At 49.8% G+C, this 25146-nt stretch overlaps 1 protein-coding gene across 3 annotated transcripts in view; it reads left to right on the plus strand.

Moving 5' to 3' along the window:
- RAB17 (RAB17, member RAS oncogene family) overlaps positions 1–25146 on the plus strand; it is a 40185-nt gene that overhangs the window by 1829 nt on the left and 13210 nt on the right. Inside the window, exons 1-2 of one of the 3 annotated variants that reach the window (XM_058700102.1) lie at positions 9289–10184; positions 10707–10842. The gene's annotated coding sequence lies outside the window, so the exon portion shown is untranslated. Of the gene's footprint in view, positions 1–9288; positions 10185–10551; positions 10843–23023; positions 23073–25146 lie in introns of those variants that run through there. The other 2 variants (XM_058700095.1, XM_058700112.1) reach the window with 2 other exon arrangements.

Genomic DNA, 25146 nt, shown 5'->3' on the forward strand with positions numbered 1-25146 from the left:
AGGCACAGACGGAGTCTCACTCACCTTTCTGTCCACACTGGGATTGGATGTGCTGCTGGTTCAGTCATACTGGGAGCGTGTGGCTGAACTCCGGGAACTGAGTCTAGTTCCCAACACTCCTACTTCATTGTCCCAATTGGCTTTTTCCCAGAGACAGAGGACTCACTACCTTGCACTGGCCAAGAGGTGTTTCTGAACAGTCCCAGTCCCTGGACAGTGTTCTTAGACTCTGGGGTGAATTTTGTCCCCACTTCTCCTCCTCACCCCCCCCACCCCCACTCCTGAAAAGAGCCACCTTTTGGGAATCTTCTGAACCAATGTTGTTGATCCTCAGTCCTATGATGACATGACCTCCAGACCTAGTCCAATGATGTCATGACCTCCCAGACCTTGTCCTATGATGTCATGACCTCCCAGCCCTACTCCTATGATGTCATGACCTCCCAGCCCGAGTCCTATGATGTCATGACCTCCCAGCCCTACTCCTATGATGTCATGACCTCCCAGCCCTAGTCCTATGATCTCATGACCTCCCAGCCCGAGTCCTATGATGTCATGACCTCCCAGCCCTACTCCTATGATCTCATGACCTCCCAGCCCTAGTCCTATGATCTCATGACCTCCCAGCCCGAGTCCTATGATGTCATGACCTCCCAGCCCTAGTCCTATGATGTTATTACCCCAGACCTTGTCCTATGATGTCATGACCTCCCAGCCCTAGTCCTATGATGTCATGACCCCCCAGCCCTAGTCCTATGATGTCATGACCCCCAGCCCTAGTCCTATGATGTCATGACCCCCCAGCCCTAGTCCTATGATGTCATGACCCCCCAGCCCTAGTCCTATGATGTCATGACCCCCCAGCCCTAGTCCTATGATGTCATGACCCCCCAGCCCTAGTCCTATGATGTCATGACCCCCCAGCCCTAGTCCTATGATGTCATGACCCCCAGCCCTAGTCCTATGATGTCATGACCCCCCAGCCCTAGTCCTATGATGTCCATGTGACCTAGTCCATGTGCTTTTTCCAACTCTCTCTGGCGATGCGCTCCCAGACTGGCTGGTTGTCACTTTAGAATCAGTTTTTTTTGTTTGTTTGTTTTTTACCTTTAAGTGGAAATGCTACTACCTGCTTTGTCACGGTGGGAGCAGTCCATGTAAAGAGGTGTTTCAGGGTTTGACACACAGACAATCGATAAATAGTCCCTTCAGCTCCTGGGTCTGAATGAATGGTGGGCAGTAGTTTGTGCCAGGCGCGGCGGGGCAGGGGCAGGGACATTAGGCCGCTTTAAGGGTCTCCCCTGTTCTCTGGTGCCCCCTCAGAAGGAGATAGACTGCTACATGATCTCATCCAATCACGCTGAGCCCCAGGCTCGCTGAGAAGCTGGGGCTCTCTCAGCCCTGGACCCTCGGCCTCTCCTGCGTGGTCATCCGGGAGCCCATTTCTACCGAGAAGATGAATTCTCCGTGGTTGTGCCATGACAGCCACCAAACCCTCCCCTGTAGCCCTTTTCCTACTTTCCTGCTCCAGGCGTTTGCACTACCCACGAGGCGTTGTCTCAGAGCAGGAGACAGAGAGCACCCATCACAAGTCCGGCGTCCAGGCCGAGAGAAGCAGTGTGGGCCGCCTGGAGGAAGAAGTTAACGAGCACTCTGGAGGCGGCCTCCAGCCCGCGGGGCCCTCCGTGGGAGCTCACGTGGGCCAAGAGGTGACTCACTCCGCTCCGCTGGGCAAGACTTGCTTGTGGTTCTGCCCCAAACTTCTTTCACTCGTCCTCCGGCCTTGCCCCTCCAATGAGCATGGGCCGGAGTGACCTCACGGCTAGAGAAAGGCTGCAGAGAATTCCAGCCCCTGACAGGGATGGCTTGAAAAACCAGCGGACACAGCATGGAGCTGAAATCATGCTCGGAAGAGAGGCTGGCTGAGGTCAACTCGGGAGGTCATCTGGCTGGTCTCCAGGGGCCGCTGGCCTTGATCTGTGTCTCTGCATCTCGTACACAGCATATCCCAGGTAGAACATTGGACCCGAACCCGCTTCCAATCTAGTCTTGACATTTCCAGTTACCTTTTCATGTCTCTTGGACTCCTTCTTCTCCCCTAAGCTCAGGTTTACCCTTTCCTTCATCTCTGATGGTCTCTACCCCCCTTCTGCACCTGTGCTGACACTCCGTGGTCTGTCTGTACGAGGCTCATCTTATCTCACGTGGGGATTACCTGCAGTGAATCGTTTCTAGGACTTGGGTGGGGCACACAAGACAGTCCATTGAGGTACAGGAAGAATATACTAGAACTTGTATAAATATGTATTTTTTATGTTTATTTATTTATTTTTGAGAGCGAGAGAGAGAGAGAGGGAAAATATGAGCAGGGAAGAGGCAGAGAGAGAGAGAGAGAGAGACAGAGGGAGGCAGACAGAGAATCAGAGAATCCCGAGCAGGCTCCACGCTGTTGGTGCAAAGCCCGACGTGGGGCTCAGTCCCATAAACCTGTGAGATCACGACCTGAGGCAAAATCGAGAGTCGGACACTTAACCAACTGAGCCACGCAGGTGCCCCTATGAATATGTATTTTCAACTAAAAATAAAAATGTGATATATCCAATATTAATTTGATTTTATGGCTCAACTGAACGAAGAGCCCCTATATATTAATATTTGATACATAACCTCCCTTGAAGTGGCCACATGCCAGGTCACAGTGATACACAGGTGTCCCCAGGTGCTGGTGGTGACCTTCTCTCTACACAGGATCATTTTCAGAGTACTTTGATGTATCTGCATTAGCAAGGTGAGATGGGTTTATGGATTAAACAACCTAGTTTTAACCAAAACTCAAAGAGTAGATCAATGGCTTCAAAGGATTTACGAGATGCCTCAAAAAATGATTCCCCCAAATCACAAACAAATAAGAAAATGAGATACACGTTTCTTACACCAAGTGGGAGCTGTTCATTGACTTCAGTATAAGGGTCTTAGATAGGATGAGAATCGGAAACAATGTGAAACGTGAATTTCCATTTCCTATCATTAATAATTAGCTTCATTTTTAAGTGATACTCTTCCTTGATTTATAAACTAATCGTGATAGATTATGAACAGAATTTAGACGTTAAAATATATAAATATTTATGGGCGTATTTAAAAATATTTAATGATTGAGTTCATGGTGAAAAAAAAAAGTCTCGGTTCTAGACCAGTAAGTCTTGAATTTGGGGGGATCGTGAACTCCTTTGAGAATCTGATGACAGCTGGATTCCTACCCTCCCCACCAAAAGGCACGTGAATAGGAAATTTGAATACAATTTAAAGGCTGATACTTTGAAGCCGTCCTTGGCCATCTGACCCCCATTCCATCCTGTCCCCATTCAAGCCTTTCTACATACTAAAGCAGAATAATCTTCTGAAATACCCTTTTGTCATGTTGTATAACGCACATTCCAGAACAGCTCCCTAGGGGGGCTATTGCAGAAGGTCTGGAGTGTCCCAGTAGGTGTGAGGTTTGTCACTGCTAACGTATGACCACAGCGGAAATGCCGAAGTTCATGAAAGTATTTGCTCTAAGTGATGTTACTGTTGTAATATCATCCTCACCGAGTGCTACCCAGTGGCAGGAAGTTTGCACAAATGAGCACCTTGGTAGGAGGATGTCACGCCCGGGATAATTACGTGCTGTGTGTCTCTGGGGAGAAAGCTGAGGGTGGCTGTCCTCCTGCACATAGCACCGGCTCCTTGGCCAGCCCTTCGAGCTCTGCCAGGAGAGCATTCCTGAGACCTGGGACCAAGGTGGCCTTTTCATAGCTGAGAGCCTTGTCCAGGGTCAGGGACCCATGGGTGCTCAGAAAATGTCTGTGGCTCGATGGTATAAAGAACCCTTTCGTAAGGTGCCATATAAAAGAGGATGAGAAGACCGATTTCCTTTCTTCTTGTGGAAGACCAGTACTGCAGGTTTTTATTGATGTGCCATGGAATCCATTTTCTCCTAGCATGGGATTTATTAACTGTAATTCAGTTGGTTTTAAAAATAGGTGTCAGAGGGCTTTTAGCTTCTAGCAATGGAGGTGAAGCTTATATCGAACCGACCTTCCTGCCGACAACAATTATAAACCTCAAACAAAATATAACATCAGTCATTCTCAGGCACTGGAGAGTAATCAAAGCAGGTAGAGACTGGAAAGGTTACCACCCTTGAAGCGAGGGAAGTCAGAGAAGTGACATTACTCTCCCAGAAGACATTCCCAGGCTTCGGGGTGCCCTGGGGATAGAACTGAGGACCGACAGCACTGAGGAATGAGATGTCAGAGGCGGGGGCTGCAAGTGCAGTGGGGAATCGAGTGAGGAAGCCCCATAGAAGGGGGCTGCATAGAGGACTGAGCCTCAGGATCTGCGTGCTAACTTAATCAGAACCTGTGGCTGGGCCCTGAAGTAGGTGTGTGAAGTGAGACTCCGATACACCCCGAAGAAAGCAAGAACTGAAAGCCTGAGTTGAGGAGACGTTCCTGCAGCTGCCTAGTGCTGGGGAGGTGAAGTAGGAATTCGAGTCCTACAGAGATAGAGGGACGTGGCGATCACCCAGAGCCTTTCGCTGCAACTCCAGAGGGACGTACCTTAACAGTAAGACCACATACAAGGACTAAGGGATATGACAGGAAAATGAAAATAGACATCTCAGAACAAAGCCTGGAACTGAGTCTCAGCACATCAAGGCCATGTGTGAGATCAAGGCTAACTGTCTACTGGAACCTAATCCAGTGCTCTTCAGAAGAAGATACTAGAATCCAGGGTCATGAGCACTGTCTCCAGCGCAAATGAAAAATTACTAGACACAAGAGGAAGCAAGAAAATGAGACTCATAGTCAAGAGGAAAGATAACCAGTCAGGAGGGACTCACAGGTGCCCCCAATGATGAAATTAGCAGATGAGTCACATAAAATAACTACGAGGAACATGGATATAATGGATGAAGTGAGAGAGAATTTTAGGAAGGATTTGGGAATTCTAAAAATGAATCAGATAGAAATTGTAGAACTGGAAAATATAATATTTGCCACGAAAGATTCACTAAATAGTATTCAGAATAGATTGGCTAATGTAGAAGAAAGGATATGGAACAGGAGAAATGGTCAATAAAATTACCCAAACTGAGGGACAGAAAGAAAAAAATATGAAAAAACGGGTCCCAAGGTCAGGTCACCGCAGTGGTCAGCTGATTTTTAACAAAAGCACCAAGATAATTCAATGGAGACAGGAAAGTCTTTTTTTAGTAACTGGGGCTGGAACCCCTGGATATCTAGAGGCAAAATAAAGCTTGACTCTTGCCTCACAATACACTCAATAATCAAATCCTAGTAGATTTCCAACCTAACCTTAAAAGCGAAATCTATAAACATTTTAGGAGAAAAATGGAAGAGTGTGCCTTTGAGACCTTGGGGTAGGCAAACATTTCTTAGGTGGTATACAAAAGGCACTGATCATCAAATACAAGATTGATAGATGGGATTTCATCAAAAATTAAATATTTCTGCTTATTTAAAAATTCAGTTATGAAAATGAAGAACATGGGCCAATCTGGGAGAAAATGTCCACAATCCACAGATGTGACAGAGTACTTCTATCTAGAACATATAAAGATTTCCTGCAAATCAGTCAGAAAGATATAAGTGGGTCCTTTAAATAATGGGGAAGAATTGTAGGAGACTGTACGGAGGTTTCTCAAAAAACTAAAAATAGAACTACTCTATGATCCAGTGGCTGCACTACTAGGCATTTACCCAAAGAATACAAAAACACTCATTCGAAAGCTACATGCACCCCATGTTTATTGCAGCATTATTTTATTTTATTTTATTTTATTTTATTTTATTTTATTTTATTTTTTTAACGTTTATTTACTTTTTGAGACAGAGAGAGACAGAGCATGAACGGGGGAGGGTCAGAGAGAGAGGGAGACACAGAATCTGAAACAGGCTCCAGGCTCTGAGCTGTCAGCACAGAGCCCGACGCGGGCTCGAACTCACGAACCGTGAGATCATGACCTGAGCCAAAGTCGGACGCTTAGCCGACTGAGCCACCCAGGCGCCCCAATTGCAGCATTATTTACAATAGCCCAACTATGGAAAGAGCCTAAATGTCCACTGACTGATGAATGGATAAAGAAGTGGGGGCAGTTGGGTGGCTCAGTCGGATGAGCGTCCGACCTTGGCTCAGGTCATGATCTCGCGGTCCGTGAGTTCGAGCCCCGCGTCGGTCTCTGTGCTGACAGCTCAGAGCCTGGAGCCTGCTTGGGATTCTGTGACTCCCTCTCTCTCTGCCCCTCCCCTGCTTGTGCTCTCTCTCTCTCTCTCTCTCCCCCTCTCAAATAAATAAATAAGCAAACAAATTTCTTGTCTAGTCCTACGCTGGTGTTTAAAAAAAAAAGAAGTGGTATATATACACAATGGAATATTACTCAGTGATCAAAAAGAACGAAATCTTGCCTTTTGCAACAACATGGATGGAGCTGGAGAGTATTATGCGAAGTGAAGTCAGTCAGTCGGGAGAAAGATAAATACCGCGTGATCTCATTCCTGAGTGGAATTTCAGAAACGAGACAAATGAGCGAGGAAAAAAGGAGAGAGAGGGGCAAACCAAGAAGCAGACTCTTAACTATAGAGAATAAACGGAGTACACTTTCGTGATGAAAAAAAGAAAGTAAAATGATTTAAAACAACAAATAATGGGCAAGAGATTTGTAGATTGGCACAGGCCCCTCCTTTAAGATCACGTACAAATGACCAAAAACCAGCGGGGGAGGTGCTCGGCTTCCTTATCTCCAAGGACATGCAAAATAAAGCCAAGTAACATACCACTTTGCACACACTGGAAGGTCCACAGTGGAAAGGTCCGGCAAGCGTGTGTGTGGGTGAGGATGTTGAGTCCAGGGAAGTCTCGGATGCTGTCATGGGAGTGTCAAGTTCTACAGCCACTTTGGAGCGCTGTTCTTAGAAACATAGCCTGCCCTGTGATCCGGTCGTCACTCTCAGTGTTTGCCCAAGGGAGGTGGAAACGTGTCCACAAAAAGATGTGTACCAGAATATTCCTAACAGTCAAGAGCTGAAAACCAACCCGGTGCCTGTCGGCGGGTGAATGGATAAGCCCATCGAGGTTCCAGAGGTGACACCACTCAGCAGTGAAAAGTAACAAACCACATAGGCAGTAACGCGGATGAGTCGCCAACACATTACGTTGAGTGAAAGAAGCCAGACGCAAAAACATCGACTGGTCCCATTTCTGTGAAATTCTAGAACAGCAACACTGAGCTGTGGGGATAGAAGTGAGAACAGTGACTGCTATCTGAGGTGGGGGATGGATTGACTACCAAGAGGCCCAAGGGGACCTTTTGGGGGAGATGGCCATGTCGTGTACCCCCGGTGAGGTGGTTGCTACAAAGGGTGACCAACCCCCGCCAACCCTGTCCAGGTCATCACCTGGGAGGAGGGGCTTCCTGAGATGTCCGACTTTCAGTTTTAAAACAGGGATAGTCCCGGAAAAACTGAAACCAGATGGTCATCACCTCCCACCCCGCCACGACATGCACGTATACATTTGTCATCCAATTTTTGCATGCATGTGGAAACACATCTACGCTTAAAATCCGTGCATCTTATTACGTGTAAGTTATACTTCAATCTGAAAAAAGAGTGTCTTAAAAGGGAAAACCACCAAACCAACAAACACAGAAGCTGGCAACAGAAGAGAGCGTTTGCCCTTTAGACACCAGGTCAAACTCAGTTTTAGTGCAATGACTTTGAAGGGACCACAACTTAAGGAGCTGCCCAGCACATCATCCATACGCATCACTTCCTCCAGGACACGGGGATGCTGGATAAACAAAGGGACCGTTGGTGTTCCGCCGAGGTGACACCGTCTCGGGGAGAGTTTAGGAGCTTGGGCAGTCCCATCTGTTTCCTTCCTACCGTTAGTTGTGGGGTCCCATCCCCATGACACGCGGTTTTCCTGCAGAAGGACCACTGGGAACATCAGGATGCCAAGAGAAGCAGGTGATTTGCCCACAGTGTCGGCTGGCTTGTTTAACCTGCCGTGAAATGAATCTTGGAGCTCCCTCCACAACGCCCCCCACCCCGAAACCGACTAGCCAATTAATCCCTGTTAGCATTTGCACACCCAGGCAGAGCTGGGGTGTTCCGGGCTGTGTTTGGATTTGCCGTCGTCGTCCGTTTGGCACGACTGTCCGGGCAATCTTAGGTGCCGGCTGGTTCCTGCGCAGTCTGGCGGGCCGTCGGTGCCCGCACATCTGGGGAGGCGTTTTGAGGGCGGAGTCGCCGTGCCCCTCCACTACGTCCGTGTTCCAGTTAGCTCATGCGGCCTTTCCCCTCCAAGGATCACTGTATTCCTGAGCAAAACACCGTCCTTATCAATTACTCACCCCCGAGCCTCCAGAAGCGGAAATTGAGCACAGCTGTTTCAGATCTTTTTCATTATTACTAGAAGATGACTGCCATATTTTTGGCAGTGGCTTTAAAAGCACTCCGTGTCCTCAATTGGCCAAGTTTTAAACCGTACAAACATGTCACCAAGTTTATGTGATGCTGAATAATGCTCTGAGGACTTTCTCCTGGGGGGGGAAAAAGTCAGTGGAAATTTCTGCACTTGAAGATGACAGTGACCAATCGAGAACACTCTGGAGGAGTCTGGCTCTGCCTGGTCCCGCTCTCAGCTGTAACAGCGCTCAGGGCTCCGGGCCAAGGCGAGGCCTCCCCGTCGGCACCCGATCTATTTTAGGACCATGAGAGAAAAATAGTTTGCCACTGACTCATTTGCATCCTGTGCTCAAGGTGAATTCTTTACATCCATTTCCCCAAAGAACAGCCGATAAAATTCGGCTTTGTTTCGAGCAGAACAAAGATGATACGGTTTTCTTCCTAGGAAACATTTTCCTGACTCCTAGTAAAATGCAATCCACAGCGCGAGACAGGGGCCTCGGAACAATGATCGCCGAAGTGGCCAGCCCTGCAGACTGTCCGGGGGAGTCCAGGGCCCAAGACGCAGGTGCAGCAGAGAACCTACTGTGTGCACGGGAGAGAAGAGAAACGAGTGAGACCCAGTTCCTGTCCTCGGTGCCTCTCAAGGCAGCAAAAGGAGTTGGGGCATGAGTCGAGTACGTCGCCACCCTGCTCCAACGTGGCTTCTCACGGACCATCAGGAAGGGACTCCTGCTTTGTGGATGGGTGTGATCTGCTCCCACGGGAAGAAGCTGAAGCCGAGGAAGACCCAGGCGGGGAAGCTGTGCGTGGCTGCCTTGCTGTGACCTGGGCCTCACGGCCCCGATTTCCCCGCCCCAAGGACAAAAGCGTCAGGCGGTGAAGGGTAGCAAGTTCTGCCATCCCCCAAATGCCTCTTTGGCATGAGGGTTATTCTGAGCCGATTATTTTAAGAAACAGGAGACACAGGAGAAGCGCAGAAAACGGGGTGGCAGTTGCTCCTTTGTAAGGGAAATTTGCATGTACACAGGACAGCTCTGGGTGTGGGGGTGGCTCCCTCTCTACCAGAAAGAGAAGAGACTCTAAACCACAAGAAACTCTGATCAGGGGACAAGGCGCCACTCAAATCTGCGCAAGCTTATCCTGGTTTACTGCGCTTTTCCTGGTAACCTCCCCGTAACTGGACCCCCCGCGCCTTTCTGCCTTTTGTCTCTAGCTGAACGCGGTATTTCAGCCAGTGGCTTGAGCCACTCTTTTCCGGGTGTCTCCCGTGGATGCGTCTTAATCAACTTCCGTTTGTGTTTCTCTTGCTATTCTGTCTTGTATTGCAGGGCTCTCAGCCAGGCATGCAGAAGGGTAGAGGGAAAATTCTTGTTTCTCCCCCATAACCATCTCTGTCCTCTCCGGAAACATCAGGCCTGTCACTCTGAGAAGGGGATTCAGGATCCTGGCTCAGCACCAGACCTTAGCTATTGACCAAGGCCCCTGGCTGCCCTGATGGGGCAGAAATGAGACACAGCTCCCAAGAGGAAGGAGGGGCCCTGGCCTTGGGGAGGAGAGGCGGGGTGAGAAGGGCAGGGACTGGGCCGAGGGACCGGCCAGAGCTGATCCCAGGAAGGAGGACCACCCTCCAGAACAGGCCCAGAGCCATGTCAGTGCCTGAGAGAGGCGAGCGAGAAAGAGACAACTCAGACCACACATCCGCGGGTAAGCTTGTGTGAACCCCCGTGGGTGTGTGTGTGTGCACATGGGTGTGCAAGCAGGATGCATCAATAACTTTCTGCTTCCCAGTCTTGGGCAAGAGCTTGCTTTTGCCTTTCTGGGTGGTCGACGAATGCATTGTGGGGGAAACCATCAAGCATGCCGGGACTCAAATTATTTTATTTAGTTCCTGAAGGACACGTGTCTTTCATTCATTCACTCACATGGCCGTTTAACTCTGCTAGGTCTTTTTTTTTTTTTTTTTTTTTTCCTATTTACCCACCACGCACCTGTTCACTGACCAGTTCAATAACTATGTTCTGAAGGTCGTCCGGGAATGAGGCAGAGGGGTGGCCTCCTTTGGTGGAGTCCCAAGGGAAGCAAAGCCCTTCCCGGCATCCTTGAAGATCATCTTTGTCACTGTCGATGGTGGCGCCTCCTGTGGTTATTGGGGCTTTTACAGTTACCAGTCCTGGTGTAATTACAGAGCCTCCCGCTGTGGAATCTTACTCCAGCCCCTGTTTCCAGTTCTGTCCCCTGGGATGGGGTCTTCTGCATCCTGCCATGTTCTGGGCAGGATAACCATCTACTCGGGCCACGGTCCTTAGGAGAAGACTTCTTCACATCAAACCTGGAGAGGAAGAAAGGCCTGGAAGGGGATCAGGTACCTGCCTTCCCTTGCCTGGCTTCCAAAGAGCGTTTCTTCCAGCGCATCCTGAGCTTCTGGCCCAGGGTGGGGTTGGGGGGAGGGTGGGCACTGAGTGCTCTGGGCGACTCTGACTGCCCTTCATGCTCTCAGGGGCTCACCATCTACTGTTATGGCAACATTCCTTGTATTGCTGTTGCGAGTGATGGAATTTATATTATGATTTACTTCTGCGAAGTTTCCTTTGGCCTTTTCAATCCACAGTAGGCTCCTCGAGGGCTTTTCTGTGTGGCTGCAGGGCTCTCTGGCATAGTTCCGGGGGGCACGGGAAGGTTTTTGATAAATACTTAATGAAGGACAAGTTTGCAGATCTCTTGTGCAAAAGAAATGACGTGCTCACTCCATTCTGTGTTGGTCAGACTGCTCTTGGGGGTTTGGTCTCGTTCTGGGAGTAAATTTATGTGGGCCATCGACAGAGTGTCCAGAAGGGCAAGTGGGGGAGGGGGCTTGGTGATGCGAAGAAGCTGAGTGGTGTGGCTGCTGGGAGGGCAGCAGGCATGGGTGCAGGGCACTTGTGCAGCATGAGCAAGGACGTTTTTAGCGCTGGGACCTAAGGGGCACAAGGAGCCTCAGGAAGGGATACATGTCCAGGAGCACCCCAGGGAGGCGCTGGCACCAGGTTGGGTGGGTTCCCCCAACATGTGCTTCCTTACCACTAGTCCCAGGGCACATAATAGGCAGTTCACGAAAGATGCACTTAGGATCCAGTAACTTTGGGAAATGCGGGTCGAAGTAAAGGTGAACAGGGGGGTGGTGCACAGCTCCCCCAGGGGACTCCTCGGGCAAATGGGATGGTTCATTGACTCCCCAAGAAGGGATTGCAGGGAGCGGTCCTTCCAAACGCAGCTGGCCGAGCAACGCTGGTCCTAGGATCATATCACACGGGTCTAGAATTCACGGAGCCCGCTTTCGGAGCTAACAGAGCCCAGGGTCTGTTGGACAAGACGTGGGTCAAGGGCCCTGCCTGCCCGGCAAGGCTGCCGCAGAGTGACTTAGCCCCCACGCCGGGTGCCCCACCTGGAGCTTTCTGTGGCTGTCTTAGTCCCTTAGGACTGCTATAGCAGAGCAGCACCTTCATTTCCCACAGATCTGGAAGCTACGGAGTCCAAGATCAAGGTGCTGGCGGATTCCGCGTCTGGTGGAGGCCTGCTTCCTGGTTCAGGGACTTGCTGTGTCCTCAGTGGTGCAAGGGGCGGGGGGGTCTCTCTGGGGTTTCTTTTACAAGGGCACTAATCCTATTCACCAGGACTCGCCCTCGCCCTCGTGCCTAATCTGCCCCCAAAGACCCTGCTTCTGAACGCCATCGGATGGTGGGGGTGGGGAGGGATGGGGGTGTGGGGTTTCAACCCGTGGAATTTGCAGGGACGCACGAGCCGTTTCCGGAACAGCCACGGGTGTCTTTCCTGTCTGGGATCAGAATGCATTTTAGGTACATTTGCCCTGAGAAGTTGAAACAATATAGAACCAGACTGGTTGTCATGTTTTGGAGTTTGTAGGCCGTGCACCGCATGAGTAATAATTATTACGTGATAATCATTCGAGTAACAGCCATCGCTCTGAAGACTCTCTGCCCTGTGCACAAGGAACCCCCTTTTGCTCAGACGTTTGTTCACGTTCCCCACACCCCATCTGCCTCCCCTAGCGTCCCCCACCATCGATGGCTCATGGGGATGGGAGTTTGGGAGTTTGCGGGGTGATTGGCAGCCGGGCAGGGCTGGTCTCTCGTCCATCCCAGATCTGAGGGCTGCTGTGAGCACAGACGGGCACAGATGTGGATTCCAAGCCCCCTGCTCCGGGCTTTGATGAGTAACCTCAGTAGATGTCTAATAAAATGCCTTCTATTCCTGGTAGCTTCAGTTAACTTCGTAACTTGCAGCCAAAAGAATGTTTTCAAAATACATTGGAGACAGTGGGGAAGCATCGGCCCCCTGCCCCTCCCTGGCTTCTGGTGGAATCCTTGGCGTCCTCTGGCTTCTAGAAGCGTTTCCTCCATCTCAGCCTAACTTTCCCTTTTTGTAAGGACACCTGTTGTACTGGGCTAGGTCCCACTGTGATGACCTCACTTTCACCCGATTACTGCTCTTTGGCCTCTATGTCCAAATGAGGTCTCATGCAGAGGTACTGGGCATTAGCTTCAGCGTATGAATTCTGGGAGAGACGCGGTCCAACTCGTAACACTGTGGGCATCATAAATCTTCACGAGAAGCTCGGCCAACATGCTTATGGGGAGGTCTGTCTCTGCGAAAAGCGAACTGGGCGTTTGTTCAGGCCCAGTCCTTCGGGGGTTCCTGAACCAAGAGGAGGTCTTTGGACACTAAGTGTTAGTACTAGGTTGACGAGCATCCCCCAAAATTTGTGTCCTAGGAGCACCAGGGGTTGCCAGGAACCACCAGAAACTAGGAGAGAAGCATGGAACAGATTCCCTCTCAGAGCTTCTGGAAGGAACCAGTCTTATGGACACCTTGATTTCCGGGCCTCCAGGATTGTGGGGCAACACATTTCTCTTGTTTTAAGCCCCCAGTCCATGGTGATTTGTTACATCAGCCCCAGGAAACTAGTGCAGAGCTGAACCCAACGAGGGGTCTCTGAGAGGATAATCACCCGACATGGAACAGCAGACCGAGCCCAAGTCCTTCAGAGCTTGGCCCCGCGTGCTGCACGGATCATGCTGGGAGGCACCCCCATCTCTCCTGGGCCCCAGCTGACAGGGGCACGGAGTTTACCCCACAGAGATAACGGTTGTAACACGAGCACACACTCACTATGTCACTTGTTAGTTCCACGTGACTAACTAGGATGATCATGTTCTCTTGTGGGCACTTGGCCACAAGAACAGAGACCAAGAAAGTGGACAGAAAGAAGGAACGGAAGGACAGCGGTGGGACTCTAGAGGGGCGGCAGATTATAATTTGGTCCCCGGAGCTGCAGCAAGTCCTGAATCACTTCAGCCCAGCCCCCACGAGACCTACTGCCAGGATCCCCCCACCACTGAAATCCCTGTCAGTCCTTACGGCCGAAGAGCCGACAACCTGGCGGTCTGTGCCCACCGCTGGGCAGGGACTGGGGACCCTGCAGCCGGGGAAGGAGGGGCTAAGCTGGTGCTGTAGAGTCTCAAGAGCGACGGCCACACCAGCGCCAGACAGGGGCCCCGATCTGGACGTCGCCTCCCCAGCCAGCAGCTGGTCCAGGGTTCCTCACCTCCCAGCAACTCCCTCCTCCCGCTTTGCTGATAGGACAGGTTCGGGGGGAGCACCCGGAGGGATGGGCTCTCACCTCTCACCCCTGCAGCTGGAACCTCCAGCACTACACTCTGTAGAGGGCCCGCCTGGCCGCTGCCTTGCCCTCCCTGACTGAGAGAAGGAAGTGCCGGTCAACCAGCACAGAGGGAGGGTCAGGCCCTGGCCTTGGCATCTGACAGACGTGAGTTCGGAGACTGCTCTGTCCTTTGCAGGTTGTGGGACCCGCAGTAGGTCATTGACTTCTCTGAGCCTCGGTTCCTACATCTGTAAAAGATGAATAAAGCTGGGTCCAGAGCACGGGAGGTTGTGAGCAGCGAAGGACTGGGAATGTGCAAGACCCAGCACAGAGCCTGGCGTGGGATGAAGAAGCGGGGGTGACTTGGCCCTTGAAGGAAGGGACCTGCTCTGCATGAGATCGTGTTGATACGACTTCCCTCTGAGGGCCTCCCCACGTGCTCAGGGCAGGGCAACTAGAACTTACAGGTCTGAAGAGTCAGACAATGCAGTTCAGGCTGCCAAGAATGGCTAGAAAATAAGGGGGAAAATCTTAGTGTACTGAGAGTCTTTGTCGTGAAAGGGTGTTGGGTTTTGTAGATGCTTTTTGTGCATCTACCGACTCGACCCTGTGATTTTTCTGTTTCAGCCTCTAAATGTAATGGATCACATTAACTGATTTTTGAATGTTAAACTAGCCTTGCATACGCGGGTTAAATCCCACTTGGTCGTCATGAATAATTCCTTTTATACATTGTTGAATTTGATTTGACAATATTTGTTGAGGACTTTTGTATCTGTTCATGAGAGATATTGATCTCTAGTTTTCTTTTTTTTTTTTTTAATGTTTATTTACTTTTGAGAGAGAGAGAGAGAGAGCGGAGGAGGGCAGAGAGAGAGGGAGACACAGAATGCAAAGCAGGCTCCAGGCTCTGAGCTGTCAGGGCAGAGCCTGATGCAGGGCTCGAACTCATGAACCGTGAGATCATGACCCAAGCCGAAGTTGGACGCTTAACCAACTGAACCACCCTCTGTAGTTTTCTTTTCTTATAATGTCTTTGGTTTTGGTATTAAGGTAATGCTGGCCTCATAGAATGAGTTAAGAAGTATTCCCTCTACTTCTGTCCTCTGGAGGAGATTGTAGAGACCTGGTTTGATCTCTTCTTTCAATGTTTGGTAGAATTCACCAGTGAACGCATCCAGACCTGGTGCTTTCTGTTTTGGAAGGTTATTAATTACTGATTCAATTTCTTTGATAGACATAAGCCTATTCAGATGATTTCTTCTTGCGTGAGTTTTGGCGGATTGTGTCTTTCCAGGAACTGGTCCGTGTCATCCAGGTTATCACGTTGTGGGTATGGAGTTGTTCACAGTATTCCTTCATTATCCTTTTATTGTCCATGAGCCTGTAGTGATGTCCTCTTTCATTTCCAGTTTTAATAATTTGTTTCCTCCCTCTTTTTTTTTTTTTCTTAGCCTGGCTAGTGGCTTATTAATTTATAGATCTTCTCACAGAACCGGTTTTTGGTTTCTTTGATTTTCTCTGTTGATTTCCTGTTTTCAGTTACATTGACATCTCCTCTAATTCTTATTCTTTCTTTTCTTCTGCTTACTTTGGATTTAACTTGTTCTTCTTTTTCTAGTTTCCCAGGGTGGAGGCTTGGATGATTGATTTTAGATCTATCTTCTTTTCTACTACGTTCACTGCTATCTATTTCCCTCTGAGTGCTGCTTTTGCTGCATCTAGCAAATTTCGATAAGTTGTATTTTCATTTTCATTTAGTTCAAAACATTTTAAAGTTTCCTGTTAGATTTCTTCTTTGCCTCCTGCGTTATTTGGAAGTATGTTGTTGAATCTCCATGTATTTGGGGATTTTCCAGTTATCTTTCTATTACTGATTTCTAGGTTAATTTTGTTGAACTGAGAGCAGACACTGTATGATTTCTATTCTTTTAGGTTTGTGAAAGTGTGTTTCATGACTCAGGACGTGGTCTATCTTGGTGAGTGTTCCACAGGAGCTTGAGGAGAATATGTATTCTGCTGTTGTTGGGGAGAGGGATGAAATCTTAAAGAGAAGGGGGCCACAGAGGAGAGAGCCCCCCAAATACTGCATCTTGATTGTCCTGAAATCCTTAGCTGATGTCTCAATGGTGCACACACACAGGTAAGACTGCAAGAAGCTTGGTGGCACGTGTCACCTGTAGGGCGTGAAGAGCTGACAGGGCCTCAGCTCCTGCCCACTGTAGGGGAGAAAGAGTGTGGAGTTCATGTTCTGCCACATAGAAGAGCTTGGTAGACGCCTTAGGCTTTCCATTGAGACCCCAGAAGGGCCTCAGTTTAGGAGCCAAGGCTATGTGCCAGGACTAATATTCACCCTAGGATCCATGGCAAATCAAAATAGGTCCCACCCCAACCAGGTGTGAAGCAAAATTCCCACAGGTTCGTGGTGATCCACCAGTAATTGAACTGGCTGCTGAAAACAGGTCAACACTCTTCAAGGGTAAAGGAAATGAGACGCATGGTTAAGAGAAAAACAAAACAAAACAAAACAACCAATCAATAGAGACAGACTCACAAACAAACCGGATGTTGGAATTTGTGCACAAAAAGTTTAAAACACTCTGACAAATATGGTCAAGAATCCGTATGGAAAGAGAGATCATATAATAGGCAAAGAAGTGTGAATTTCAGAAGAGATTCAGAAATTATAAAAAAAAAGTACCCAGTGCAAATCAGATAACTTACAATTATAATATAATATACTTTTTAAAAATGTTTATTCATTTTTGAGAGACAGAGCATGAGCAGGGGAGGAGCAGAGAGAGAGGGAGACACAGAATCTGAAGCAGGCTCCAGGCTCTGAGATGTCAGCACAGAGCCCGATGCGGGGCTCGAACTCAATGACCGCAAGATCATGACCTCAGCCGAAGTCAGATGCTTAACTGACTGAGCCACCCAGGCACCCCTATAATACAATATACTTAAGAAATCAGTAAAAGAGAGAGAATGGAATACGACAAGTGCTTGATGCACTCCACAGAGATGGAAAAAAAGAACAAAGGAACAAAGAAGAGAGGGAACAAATGGAAAATGAACATCAAGATGGTAGACTGAAATAGAACCATATCATTAATTACATTAAAGGTAAATGGACCAGATACTCTAAATTAGAAGGCAGAGAGGAGAAAAATGTTAAGACTCAACTCTGTCTACTGTTTTCAGTACATGCACATGAAACATGAACATGCAGACAGGCTTGCCCACTTTGTTCTTGGGGGTCTGTACCCCCTTTACCTCTTCTCCAGCTCTATCCCTCTTCCCTTGCACTCCCAAGTCAGCCCCGTAAGGCTGGGAATCAGGCAGCCAGGAGAAAAAGTCCCGTGGAAGGCAGGGACTGGGGAGCAAGCAGAGAAAGCGAAGCCAGAATCCCTTTTAGAAGGTGTGTGGTGGGGGGGGGGGGGGCGCCTGGGTGGCTCAGTCGGTTAAGCGTCCGACTTCAGTGTGGGTCATGATCTCGTGGTTCGTGAGTTCGAGTCCTGCGTCGGGCTCTGTGCTGACAGCTCGGAGCCTGGAACCTGTTTCAGATTCTGTGTCTCCCTCTCTCTCTGACCCTCCCCCGTTCATGCTCCGTCTCTCTCTGTCTCAAAAATTAACATTAAAAAAAAAATTTAGAAGGTGTGTGGTGGGAAAGATGGGGAATGTGTTCATGCTAATGAGTTTTCCCCCATCATGGACTGTGCTCAGAACATTTATTTATAAGTGGTGTACTTGAAAGTTAAAACATGTTATTCCACTGAGACAAGACATGAGGCATAGGTTCTTAAGCCAGCCTACAACAGTTGATGTTTGACAGGCAGATTGTTCTATGCTTTCATCAAGCATGCCAAGGAAATGGTAGCTCCTGTTGGATTAAATTAAGCTGGGTTAGAGGAAGTGTCAACGTCATGATGCTTAATCTCTGGGAACATATGGAGTGTCTTCATGTATCCGGTCTTCTGTGTCTCTCATCAATTAATGTTTGGTAGTTTAATTCACTTTTATCTGGTTACTTTCTAAAAGTCTATCCTTAATAATATTATAGCCGATGTCCTTTTGGATTTTCTAAGTATAAAATTATCTGTAAATAATGACATCTATCCTTCTTTCTTATGTTAATTATTTCTTTCTGTCTTGTTTTGTGTGTGTGTGTGTGTGTGTGTGTGTGTTTTGGTTTTACTATCATAATGTGTGACCAAGGGAATTTAATGTCATGGAAATTAATAATAAAAGGAAAATTAATACAGGGGATACTTGTTCGGTCTTCTGTATTTAATTAAAATACTCCTACTGCTTTTCCATTAAGTGTGATGTTAGTTTTGACTTTAAAGGTAGGTCTTCCTGTCTTCAGAAATCCTTCCTTCTAATCAAGGAATTCTTCATATTAGGTTCATGGGTGAACGGGTTTGATCCAGGAGTATCCTGAAATCGTGGGTACAGAATTTTCTCTAAACGCTTACATGCAAAGATTGGTTCAACCAACACTTACCTGGTGACTGTTATGTGCCAGATTTGTTCTAGGCCCTGAAGTTACAACAGTGAACAGGGCAGTTAAAAAATCCTGCCCTTAGGAATTTATAGTGTAGTCAGGGAGACAGCAATAGACAATAAGGAAAATATAAAACATGTGAGCCGCTGTGTCATGGAGAAAAATACCGCAAGGCCGAGGGGCAGGGAGTGCTTGGGTAGGTCGGTCAGAGGAAGAGTTGTGGGGAGGGGGCTATGAGAGCAGGCCCTGTTGTGGGCTGAATTGTGTGGTCCCCTGAAAGATGTGCCCACGTCTTAACCTATGGTACACGTGACTGTGACACTATTTGGCAAAAGACTCTTTGCAGATGTCATTGAGTTAGGGATCCGGAGATGAGGTCATCCTGGATGAAGCGGTGGGTCCTAAATCCAAGGCCAGTGTCTTCGTGAGAAAAGGAGGCCCACAGAGGAGGCCCTGTGAGGACGAGGCAGGGACGGGCCTGATGCAGCCAGGGGACCCCGAGGGCTGCCAGCAGCCACCGCAAGTCAGGAGAAAGGCCGGGGACAGATCCTCCCCCAGAGGCTCTGGGAGGAAACACCTCTGTGAACCCCTTAATTTCGACTTCTAAGTTCCAGAACTATAAAAGAGTTAAGTCTGTGTTGTTTTAAGCCACCCAGTTTATGGTCATTTGTTACAACGGCCGCAGGAAGCGAACATGGCCTGAAGTGTGTCCGTCTGGGAGGAGAAATTTCCAGGTAGAGGGAACAGCAGTGCTAAAGGCCCTGGGAGCGTTTAGCCAGTGGAGAGCAGTAGAATGAGGGGAGGGGTCACGGACTAGGGAGGCGGACGGATGGTCGCTACCCAACTGCTCCCCGTCAGAAGGCCCTTCGTCTTCTTGCCGTTGGGCGAGTTTCTGGTCCCTCCTCAGTGGGTCCGGTGTTACCTCCCTGAAGGGTCCATCTTGACCCTTCCCCTTCCGTCTGGCCGGGGGAGCCTGCCTCTTCTGCTTGCACCCACTGCTCTGTTAGCACCTCGTCCGAACCTGGGGAGGCCGCCTCTCACCGGGCAGGCCCCTGTCCCGGCCTGTGGGGTCCTGGGTGCCTCTGGCCGGACTTTGCTTCTTTGCTCCGCTCTGCTCGGCCCAGCCTGGGAGTGAGCCAAGCACCGGACTGATTGCTGAGCTGAGGAATTTCACTCGGTGTTCAGAAATCCCTGCCGGAATTTTCCATTGAGATAAGCAAGGGTGAAGGTTTGGAGGCAAGGCAGATGGCCGTTTCTGCTTATCTCAGAGGCCTTAGGAGATAAGAACATTCTGGAAGACCCGTACCTCAGCCATCTAGCACACTGGGTCTGATCCTTAACTACAGGAAGCCCAAGAAGGAAGGGGACGCACCTCTTCCCCACAAACCCCCACAGCGGGGTCACTGGGCGCGTCTCCTGGAAAGATGTGGTAACGGTCTGGGCCACACCGGTGGCCTCTACACAAGGATTGGGGGCAGGGTGGGGGGTGCTGGGCAGGTCATTGGCAGTGTCTGTGATGGGCCCTGATAAGTGCTTCCAAAATCTCAGAGATGTTTCTGTGGCGGTGGGTCAGGCGTTCGCCATGTGACCCCAGGAAGGCACACTGGTGGGACGTTACAGGAGGCTGGTTTGGGTGCGAAAGGACCCACATGCAGGGGCTGCCTCGGGAAGCAGAAAATCCCCGGTCACTGCAGATAGCGGAGCAGAGTCTGAAGAATCGGTTGGCGGGGGTGTTACAGACGGTCTTCAGACACTAGCTGGGGGCTCAGACCAGATAATCCCCAGGGGCCCTTCCGGCTTCCACATTCTATGATTTTGTATTTCTTTCCAAGGGGGAACACAGTAAGACCTTGGATTGCAAATTACTCGTTCTGTAAGACTTCCGCAGGACGGGCAAACGTTTCTAATAAATTTTAACTTGATAGACGAGCGGTCTTGGGATCCGAGCAGTACGTGATGCCGAACGTCACATGATCACCCCTGAGCCAATGGTTCTTGAAATTCGCTTCGGATGACAAGTGTGTTTCCGGAATGAATTATGCTCGTAAACCAAGGTTTTACTGTATACGCCTGCGGATGTGGATGCTTGTACGTACGTATGGCCCGATTCCACGGCGTAGCAAAGATTCCCTCTGCTGATGCGCGTGCAGGAAAGTTGATAAAATGCCGAGAGAGAGCTCACAAGTTATACAGCTCCATCAAGATGATATTAACGGTGTCATAGAAGTGAATGACTTTGCCGTCTTTGCCTGATTTCCCACGGTCCACCAGCAGTGTGCTAATGGGTAGATTTACTCTGGGTCAGCTGGGCAAGGTGTGCCCCCCTGTGTGGGCCTTAGCTCAGGCGCTGGGGTAGGCAGGATTCTGGACTATCGGCTCGTGGTGTCCACACCCCGTATAATCCCTTCCCCCTGAGGATGCCCAGGGCTGTCGATAGGATGGATGTCCCTCCTGAGTTAGGTGATGTTACATGGCAAAGACGAAGGGTTTTTTGCAGATGTAATTAAGGTCCCTTATCAGTTGACTTTGCGTTAATGAAAAGGAAGATGTGCCTGGTGGGCCTCACCTAATCAGGCGAACCCTTTAAAAGAGGGTCTGGAAGTCAGAGAGACTCTCCTGCTGCCCTGGCAAAAGCAAGCTGGCATGTGTGGCCCCTGTGGGAGGGGGCCACATGACAAGGGCCAGCAGGTGGACCGTAAGGGCTGAGACGGGTCCTGGCTGACTGCCAGCAGGAACACGGGACCTCAGTCCCGCAACAGCAAGGAGCTGAGTTCTGCCCACAACTGGCTCGGAAAGGACCTCCGGCTCCAGAAAGCCTGTGGCTGAGCCGACACCGTGACTGCAGCCTGGGAGACCCTCAGCAGAGGACCCAGCCGGCTGTGTGCACACCCCGGACCCTCGGAAACCGAGACGTGATAAACATGCTGGTGGCCGTCTGTCACAGAGCCTGGGATGAAGACACGGGCCCTGAGCCTGCCCCTTGGGGCCCTCAGTAATAGAATCTCCGGGCAGCTGGATGGTCACATGGGGGCTGAACGGATTCCAAAAATCTCTCCTGTGGTGAGGGCCTGGCTTTGAAACCTCAGGCACAAAACTCCCTTTTTGGAGGTAGGATGCTGGTGATCAATGACCTTGTCTCTGCATTCCTGCCATAAAACTGGGATTTACAACGCTCTCTCATTTTGTGTCCCCTTCCCCCCACCTGCAGGAAGGTGGATACTTCACCGTAAATGGGGACAAGCCCATCCCTGTTAAAAAAGAGAAGAAAAGCACCGTCATCAGTTTCAAAACTGGACCCTCCCCCGTATGGTTATATAGGCGGAACAGCACATCCTCCCCCGGACCTTTGGTTACTGGTCTGCAGGGGTGTGTGTGAGGGCGTGAAGGTGCCATTCACAGGAAGGGAGAGCTCCTGGGTCTCCAAAGTGGCAGGGCCCAGCCACGCTTGTTGGTGGGATCCAGGGAGGTGGCCACATCCCCAAGGAAACGATTGTGTGGAGGAAGGATCCCCCTGCCCCAGGGGCGGTGTGGGCACACCAGAAAGAAGCTGGTCCTGAAGGGGCGGTGTGAGGGCTTGACAGCAGGAGCCTGGCATAGTCGAACCCCCTCCAACACAAGATCCCTGCACCCCAGGGGGCGTGGGGAATGTCTCCTGGCAGCTAAGTGGGATGGGAGCCCCCTTCCATCCGTCCCTCCCATGGCCGGGTCTTCTCGTCCTCTGGGAGGAGCAGTCGGGCTGAAGGGTGACAAGGCTGGGAGGGAGCGTTAGAGAAACACAGCCCCTCACCGCCCCCTACCCCCACCCGTAGCACCAGGATCTGGTTGTCCGACCCCAGGACCAGCCCCCCCTGGCTTGCCTCTGGTTCGGGGGCAGGGCCCCACAAGAGCTGGCTTCCAGCTGTTTGTGGCAGGAATAAGTTCATTGGACCAAAATACAACCCTTTATTCCCTGAGCTTGAAGTTTTGAGAGCAACAGAGAACCTGCAGCCCCCAGGAAGGACCAGGGGATCCTCAGCACTGAAAGGAGGGACAGAGAACAAAGCCTAGAGCTTCCCCCAGCTCCCCTGCGTTGAATGACAGCTCACACCTGCAGAGGCTTTATATCTGGCCCGCCCTGCCCCCATCCCAGGTGACACGGACCCTGGTGGACTTTGCCCTGGGATCCTCCCGGAAGGGAGGAGGAAGGTTAACTTTGGAGCTGGAGGCGGGGTGGGGCTGGGCCCGGGCTGCTGTTCTGACCTGTTTTCTGTTGGAGCAGGACCTCCGCCCCTCCCGGCCCTCCCACCTCCCACCGTCCCAGCCACCTGGTGAGGGAAGCAAACCTTTCCCCAGGCCACAGGACCAAGAGAGGGGACGCAGGCAGAGGCCCTGCGGGGACACTGATGACAAGCCGTCAGGCTTCCCGGGGGTGACCAGGCCTGGGACACACGTGAGTCATTGTTTTAACTTCTGTGTGCTTTGTAGAGTGTGAGTGTGTGTGTGCGTGCGTGTGCGATGCTTGTGTCTGTGTGTGTCTGTGTGTCTGTGAGTGTGTGTCTGTGTATTTCGGTGTGTGTGTGTGCACACGTGTGCACATGTGTGAGTGTGTTTGTGACTTTGCCCTCGGGCACGTATCCAAAGGGCAAAGTGCCAGGTGAGGAGTTTGTTCTTCTGACGACCAGAGGTGTTTGGATCCCCGTGGCCGGCGAGGTCAGGCTCCCAGAAGGGGCCTCCTGTCTAAATAGGGGCCCTTTGAGGGGCGCCTGGATGGCTCAGTTGGTTGAGCGTCTGACTCTGGCTCAAGCCACGATCTCACAGTTTTTGAGTTCGAGCCCCGCGTCCGGCTCTGTGCCGGCAGCTCGGAGCCTGGAGCCTGCTTTGCATTCTGTGTCTCCCTCTCTCTCTTCTTCTCCCCTGCTCTCACTCTGTCTCTCAAAAATAAATAAAGATTAAAAAAATTAAATAGTGGCTCTTTGGGAAAAAGCCAGCACTTTGGAAAGTGCCGGCGGGGGAGAGGAGCCCTTGAAGGGACCCATTTCAGATGACCTAGGTGCTCAGTTAGCACAGACTGGCGTCGGCATAACCAGCACGAAATCCCTGTGTTTTTTACACTCTGGGGCAGGGATGACACACGGGTGACGTCCTGCACGACAGACTCAGCAAATCAGACCCTTCCCCCAAATGCCCTCTCCCACCCCGAAAAAGGACTAGCTTGGGTTTGCAACCCTTTCTTTTTCCCTTTTGTGGAAAGGAGACAAGCGTAGAGAGTGTCTCTTCACCCTAATCATGAATATTTCATTCCTGAGAACATCTTTGTGTTTAGGAGGACTTCAAATCACCCCATCTTGATTAAATTCTAAAGGCTGGGTCAGAAGTCATAGTTTTAATTTTCTCTCTGAACAGAGGGCTCCAGTCTATGACTACTGGAAACTTACAACGTATAATCACACAGAAACGTACACACGAAAGTGCTTTCTGCAGCCTTATTCATTACAGAGAAAACACTTCTGCCCAAGAAAAGATCTAGCAGTTGGGAAACTGTTCAGCCAAGTGGAAAAGCTGTGAGAGTGTTCTGTGGGTCATTAAATGTCTGTATGCTGAATGCATATAGAACATATACAGCAATGTGAAAAGCTTCTTTTAATACATATTGCTTTGTTTAAGGGGAGGATACATGATTTCACGTTAAAACTATGGGTTTTGGTTCGCTTGTTTTTAAGATTTGTAGAAAAGAAAAACAAGAAGACAATAGGCAAATGGCACTCCTGGTTATATTAAGGATGTAGGATTATGGGGGATTTAATTTTTTTCCTATTGACAACGATGTGTTTATATTGATGGTGAAATACTATTTTTATTTATTTTTTATTTTTTTAAGTTTTTATTTATTTATTTTGATAGAGAGAGAGCGGGGGGCGGGGGCAGAGACAGCCAGAGAGAGAGAGAGAGAGAGAAAGAGAGAGAGAATCCCAAGCACTACCCAATGGGGGGCTCCAACTCATGAACCATGAGATCATGATCTGAGCCGAAACCAAGAGTCAGACGCTTAACCAACTGAGCCACCCAGGCGCCCCGTGAAATACTATTTTTATTTTTTTATTTTTTTATTTTTCAACGTTTTTTATTTATTTTTTGGGACAGAGAGAGACAGAGCATGAACGGGGGAGGGGCAGAGAGAGAGAGGGAGACACAGAATCGGAAACAGGCTCCAGGCTCCGAGCCGTCAGCCCAGAGCCTGACGCGGGGCTCGAACTCACGGACCGCGAGATCGTGACCTGGCTGAAGTCGGACGCTTAACCGACTGCGCCACCCAGGCGCCCCTATACTATTTTTAAACAAAGCGATGTATCACCACCAAAGGAGCAAGATGCTGGAACGTGATATCGTGGTAATGGTGTATTCATTCATATTCCACCTGTTTTGATTCATGCGGACATGTTTGGGGCTGAAGATTTTCTAGATTTAAGAGCTTTATTAATCTGAGCGCATAAATAGCAAGGCAAACTTGAAGGGGTATCTTTACA

Source organism: Neofelis nebulosa, chromosome 2, assembly GCF_028018385.1.
Source record: "Neofelis nebulosa isolate mNeoNeb1 chromosome 2, mNeoNeb1.pri, whole genome shotgun sequence".
NCBI classification, from domain to species: domain Eukaryota; kingdom Metazoa; phylum Chordata; class Mammalia; order Carnivora; family Felidae; genus Neofelis; species Neofelis nebulosa.